Source organism: Pyxicephalus adspersus, chromosome 2, assembly GCF_032062135.1.
Source record: "Pyxicephalus adspersus chromosome 2, UCB_Pads_2.0, whole genome shotgun sequence".
In the NCBI taxonomy this organism is placed as follows: domain Eukaryota; kingdom Metazoa; phylum Chordata; class Amphibia; order Anura; family Pyxicephalidae; genus Pyxicephalus; species Pyxicephalus adspersus.
Window position 1 is genome coordinate 19,715,238 of NC_092859.1, and position 7,500 is coordinate 19,722,737.

Consider the following 7,500-nt stretch of genomic DNA (forward strand, 5'->3'; position numbering starts at 1 on the left):
AGACAGCCACAGTGCAACAAACCAGGACACTAGTACACAAAAAAATAGAAAAATTACTAATCTAAGTAATATAAAAGTAATATAAAAATAATAAATATATATATATATATATATATATATATATATATATATATATTAACCTATTGGTTATCTATTATCTGGCTATCTTCTTCAGCTGGCTGCACACATTAAGGGGTGGTTGGATGTAAGCTCTACTCTTAGGGCTTAATGTGGAACTAAACATATTCACCTGGCTTCGGGTTCAGGTCATCTTGACGTCAGAATAACTGAGTTCATTCATTACCAGCGCCGGGGTATGTTGGGATTGTACACTATGCATGCACAACTCAGTGTGTACGTTCAAAAACAAATTGCGAGCAGGCACACAAGTTTGTTTTATTGCAGAATGGGCATAGCTCATCACACACATGTAGCTCAAATCTATACAGTGAGTCTCAGTATATTAGAAGGATGACAATTCCAGTTAAAAGTAAACACAAGGAATGCCAAAACCTCGGAGAGATGGGGAAGCCACAAGGGACAAGAGGCATGGTGAAGCTCTAACCACCTTCCCATCACCTGTACCCTGATACAGCTGTCAAAGTAAAATCTTTGGATGCACATACCTGCACAGACCACAATCTGATCACCTGGCAAACAGTTTGAAATTTCTTTTCATTCCTTCTGAGATCAATTTTACTAATTTGGAGAACCTGGGACTGCGTTCTATGAACTCTATCTAGTTCAGTCCAGGAAGCCATTGCATCTCCCAAAAACAAATACAAACAAAGTAAAATGTACAAACAAGAGTGTCATATAGGGAGTCTATTCTTCTACTATGAGCATTAATATGATTTTCAAAGTCATACATTGGGAGATGTAAAGCAATCAGCTGTTAATTGTTGGAGTCTTCATACATTTTAACCTGGAAAAGACATTTGCACCCCAAACTATTCAAATTTCTCTCTGACTTATAATTATTATTATTTTTATTATTAATACCAGGATTTATAAAATACCAACATATTATGCAGTGCTGCACATTAAAAACCTCCCTAGCGGTCTAATTCTGTCCAAATTCCCATGCAAAAAGTGGTAAAATTTGTTTGCATGGAAATTTATTTTACATTGTAGGCTATAATTCTTAGGCATAACTCCCTAAAAGATGTCCAATAGTTAATAAATTTAAATCATTTAATAAAAAACTTTAAAAACAAAATAGTTAAAAATGTAAAAAAACTGTACAGTAGCATATATAATATAATTTTATATATATTATATGAAGATTTCTTTTTATTGGACCCAATACAGCTAGTTTGTATTGAATCCAATACAAAATAATTTGAATTTCCCGCCGCCCCGCTCGCACAAACTGGCGCCCGCACTGGCATCACGGGAAACCCTGTAGATCTGGGGTCATCACTTTGCACCTGGAGATCGGAGGGAGAAGACGTGTCCCCAGGACCTGCAGGGACCAGAAGGACGATGGGGGATGACAACGGAGCAAGGTAAGTGGGGTTTTTCTTAGCTTAAACCGACCCCGAGTGTGACTCGGGATAACCGCCTTTTGCAAGTAAAAACCACCCCGAGTCACACTCGGTATTAACGCTAGGGGGGTTGAACAGGGGTTGCAAATAACATTGACACAGGAGGAGTAATGGACCCTGCCCTGAAGAGCTTACAATCTATGGTGGGGGTAGTAGCACACATATTGAATTGGTGGGTAAGTAGTGAAGGTTTTAAGAGACAGATGAAGATAGGTAGGCAAGTTTGAAAAGATGGGTTTTGAGTGCTCTTTAAAGTAAGCAGAATAGGACAACCTATTCTGAATATAAGAATACAAGAAAACCATTCCAGAGAGTTGGGGCAGCTCTAGAAAAGTCTTGGAGCCGTGCGTGTAATGAGGTTATGAGTGAGGAAGTCATTAGTAGGTCATTGGAGGAGTGAAGAGAGTGGCTAGGGGAGTATTTTTGTATCTGGTCAGAAAGGTAAGTGGGACAAGAACTGTGGAGGGATTTGAAGGTAAAGCACAGAAGCTTGAATTTGTTTCTAGGGTGAAATGGAAGCCAATGAAGAGAACTACAAAGAGATGCAGAGGAGTGGTGGAAAGGATGGAAGAGTCTGGCTGCAGCATTCATAATAGATTGTAGTGGAGATAGTCGGGTTAGTAGAATACCAGAGAGGAGGAGGTTACAGTAGTAGGGTATATCTTGCTTCATCTCCAGTATATCCTCCTATGCTTCAATTTTACAATCAGGGCCTATGCTGATTTAGTGGGCAATGACTGTATATAAGGCCTGTAAATCAGTTTTCTTAGAGGAAATTGCTTGTTGAGATAATGGTGAAAAAGCAGTGACAAAATAAGCAGTCACTTACTGTATTCATTGAGGGCCAGGCTGGTGAATGTAAAACACAAGAAATAGCTAGCTGAGCTTACAAGGGAGCCCTGAAGCTCCTAATAGCCCAAAGGAGAGTAAAATTACATGTTAGATCAATGAAGTTGGGGTCCCTACAAGCCTAGAGAACAGCCAAGTAACTCTTTCCCAGATGGGCACCACTCACACAAGTGTCTTCCAGGTTCCGCCCAGAAAAGAATGCAAAAGGTTGAAAACTCTGTCCTTAGGGGATAGCTGGATGAAGCAGCAGAAAGACTCTTGGAGGTTTGCTGGTGTCGGTGCCATGCTGTCCCAACTTGTAGCAGTGTTAATAGCTTTGTTGGCAACATATACTTCTGGATCTCCTGTGTCCCATTCATTACTTGGGATATACTTTCCCACCTCTGTCTGTGTGTGAGTATTTGGTAGCCAAGTGATAAAGTTTTTTGATAAACCTGATGAAACACATGTACATGCCGCCATGTCCAGGTCACTCTCCTAGGAGTAGGAATTTCCACTTAGCCTACTGTCTTTGAAATTAAAATGGAGAGGAGTTACTTAAAGAGGAGTTACTTTTCTAACCAGAACAAAGGAGTATCGTTACTGCTTCTATGTAACACAAAATAGAAAATCAAAAGTTTTAAGTTTACGTTTTGTTTAAAGTTTTTTATTTAAAAAGGCTTACTCCCTACCATACTAGAGAATGACTGTTATTTGATATCTACATTTACATACAGATGTCCCTTAATGAAAGGAAAAAAAGTGCAGGGTTCCTATATAACTGGCCACTGTCCAATGTGAGAACCATGACATGTGAATGGGAAGCTGGTAAAAGGTCATTATTTATCAATTTGGACTCACAAATAACTTAATCAAATGACAATGGTTTTGATAGATGAGTTTCTGATCCAATTGTTAGCAAACAGGTATGAGAGTGAATTTACCTGCAATATCATAAAATACTTTCTTTCTTCTATTAAATTCAGAGCATATTTAGGAACTATTTGGTGAAAGGCCATCATTACTTGTGCCAAACATCAGGAAAATGTTGGTGGAGTAATTCCCACCATTTCACCACTGACTTGCTGATACAATGCCATGAAAAAGAAATGCAGAGTTGGCAAAAACAGAATTCAACTGAAACAGATGAATGATTAAACCTGCACCTCCAAATATTGTGAATTTTGGAATACAGAGAAAATAAATCATGCCTTGCCATTCAAATTGTATTAATAACTTTAATATTAGACATATTGTCATGTGGGACAAAGCAAGCACAAGTATGTTCTATCTGTACCTTCAAACTGCATAGAATTTGTGCAGAAATTGGACAGTTTGAGTTCAAGTTTCATTAAAATGCCATCCTGAGGGAAGTAATGAACCAACGTTCAAATATCAAGTGATAAAATAATATTTTCATTTTATAAATACCAGTTTTTCATGTAGGATTTAAATGGTAAAAACAATTTAAATATTATTAAACATGTTTTAATAATGTATTTAAGAACCACAATGAAATTTCAAACATAAGAAGGCTAATCAGCCAAACAAGAGAGACTAAATAGTGTGAGAAAAATATTATTAAATATTAAGAAAAACTTTGTGAGTTGGCTCTTATAGGTTGAGAGATGTAGCCTCTCCCACCATTTAACAATACTTTCCTAATGCAGGAAGAATTTCCCCCAAATTATCCAAATAAAGCACTAACCTGGTTTTGAGTGATATAGGAACAGTAATGGTGATTTGGAACGGAGTACAAATAGTACAAATTTCTAAGTGATGTATGAACTTTGAGGTGATTTAATAAACATTTAGTAATTTAAGTAAGTGTGGTTACCTTGGAACAGGCTGTGGACTGCTGACAGGTTCACCAAGTGAAATAAAGGACAAAAAACAAAGTGATCTTCTAACCCAGCCAGCACATCTTAGGCTACGTACACACATCGGATATGTGTCATTGGAAATTACCGATTAACGACCAATCGTTCGATAATTGCTAGCAAAAAAAGTGCACAATGACTGTAAATGACGGCAATGAACGAGAGATGTCATTGAAAATGAACAAATGTCCTGGCAGATCTGCTCTGGGAACAATGGTTTGCTATCTAATGTGTGTAAGTTCATGTGGGGATTGTGGATGTTTCTGCGCATGCGCAACGAACGAACATTCATTGCAACATGCAACTGCACAATAACTGTATATATATATGTATATATGGGTGTGTGTGTGTATTATATTACAATTTTTTTGTTTATTATCATCATTATTTTTACTTTCCAGTGCGGTACTCTACGCTTTCCTCATACGTCACTTACACTTACCTCCTGTACACGTCACTTACTGCATCTTTCCAATGATCGCATCTAGTGTGTGAACAATATTGGTAGATTATCTTTGAACATTCATATCCTTAGAGCATGTACAGAATCATGCACTATACGATCATTCAAAATAATCATGAATAATCGTTGATCTGTCGTTAATCAATTGTTTTCTAAGAACAATTATTTAACGTGTGTAGGTAGCCTGTCCTCATCAGTTTTTGGGCTAGTTTGTGTAAGGAACTTACCCGTCCTGCAAGCTTGCGGCATCCCTGGGGATCCCAGCCGCAGAGGGAGACGCCGCTGCAGCAGGCAGCATGGCCGAGGCTGCTGCCCTGCTCGCAGCATGTCTCTCTCTGCAGGCAGAGGGATCCGTCCTGGCCAAACTACTGTTCGGCCAGGCGGCATCCCTTGCCTCTCTATGCACGTGTTTACAGAAACTCCTGTTCTCAGCACTCCTTTGGATGTGCAAAGTAGTGCACGTTCCAGGGATGCTGTAGGAAGAGGTGCGCGCGCTACCATGCGTGCCTCTTGTACCCCCTGAGGGCGTGGCACTGGGCTGCCTCGCCGCGGGGCCGGACATAGTTAGTTTGAATTCCCTGCAGCCAATCGGCCGCAGGGGATTCAGTTACCCTCCAATCAAATGGCGCCAAGTGGTGCAAGGTCATTGGTCACTCTGGCCATTTAAGGAGAACCTGTCCTGACCACCATTGCCCGCTATAAGCCTCTGTGAACACAGTGTGCTTGGGTGCGTCCTTGTGTTGGTTTATGCTAATCCTGTTGTCATTTCCATAGCGACCTGGTCTGAAACCTGACTCTTGCCTGAACTCTGCCTGCCCTGACCACGGATTGTTCCTGACCTGCCTTTGCCTTACCCTCCTGTACTATGCTTATCGGACCTAACCCTTGTCTTGTTTTATGACAATAATAAAACGTGATAAAAGGATATCTGGAGTTGGTTGTGGTTTGTGTGCTCAGGGGCATTACAGTTAGTGTTCTAATGCAATGCAGCTGTATTATATTTGAGTATAAGTTGTTCCTTTTTGTAAATCCAGTTCTGTAGTAAATCCTTATATTTTTCCTAAAGTATAAAAAATAGGATCCAAACTTCTATAATTTTTAAATGTTTCAAACATTTCTTAACAGCCCAGAGATGGGGCAGAGTGGACATTGTGGTATTATGTGAATGGCCTGAAGATTTAATAATAAGTAAATGGAAAACAATACATTTAAAAATTTGGAGGGTGGGTATATAGGACAGTTATGCTTTAGAAGACTATGGTGTCCAGAAAAAGTGTTAGCTGTTGAGAAAAACTGATATGTAACACAAACTTTTCTTCATATAGTTTATTTTCAAAAGAAAAAATCACTGCTGTGGTAACAACTTAAAAAAGTTATCTGTAATTATGTAACTATGTCCATAGGGTTTTATACCTGGGATATGTTTATTTCCCTAGTGGTTGAACTTGATGATCTTATGTCTTTTTTCCACCCGACTTACGTACGTTACGTTATGTAATTAGGCTTTTATTTGTTTGTCACTAATTTGGCCTTAATTAACAATAGCTGCTTTAAATGTTACAACAAAAAACCTATACTATATACTTTCCTTTCCATTAATCCAATCCATTAATAGAATCCTTTCCATTAATTCAATTGATCCAAGAAAATATTAAATAGGCCAAATGTCATGATAAGACAATTGAACATTATGCTGCAGTGACATCTCACAAAACGTAAGCTACATAGCTTCTCCGAAGATCTCAATAAAAGGAGAGTGCCATTGTTTCCTGCAGCAAGAAAGTTAAGAAAAATAAAAAAAAGGTATGAATCAACTTATTTCTTCATTACAATTTTTTTTCTGTTATGTGTACACTGCTAAATAGAATGAGTTGAGGTGCTGATACCTTAAGAGGACCTTGCATGGGGTCTAATTATAAAGTATTGAATGTGAAATTGAACGTTTTCAGGTATAGAATCTTACAGGTCCATGTGTTTCAATGGTAGTAATTGATTTTCCACCAAGGATTGGTAATGCCAGATTCACTGTTTTATAAATAGACCTCTACCTTCAACCTGAACATTGCTGTTCGAATTCGGATAGACCCGACCTGAAAAACACCCGATTCGACTTTGCACATTTGTGTGTAAAAAAATATGATACAAAAAGAAAAGAGGCTTTAATGTTAAAGTAATTTATTGAATGTGTGTGATTTGTGTAACTAGTTTTTTTTTTTTTACAGGTTATCCCAGAACGACAGGATGATTTCCACGGCTGCACAGCAATGGGAATCCTTCTGTCAGTGTGGGATCCCTGGGCACTAGAGGTTAAATGAGAACAAGTCTCCCCATTCATTACCTCTAGTGCTCTGTGATTGGCTGAGGAAAGGTAAACCCTGATGACAGCTCAAGCGTCATCAGGATTTTCCTTTCCCCAGCCAATCACAGAGCACTAGAGGAGAATGAATGGGGAGACTTGTCCCCATTTAGCCTCTAGTGCCCGGGGATCCCGTGGGACTCATGTGTTGGATATAGAATTTCTATCCAAGAACACATACTATAGTTATGCTAGGGCTGCAAGAGCAATCAGGGGAGTGGAGCTGTCAGCTCTTGCAGTTCTACACAGTCATGAAAAATTATCCAAATTTTCCCCCCATTGACTTTAATGGTGTTCGAATTTGACGTTCGATTAATATCGCCCTATTCATTCGAATAGCTGTTGAATCGAATAGTGATCTATTCGACCAACACTAATAGTCATATGTCTTTAATACAGTCGAAGGTCAATTTTGGGAGGAAGCCA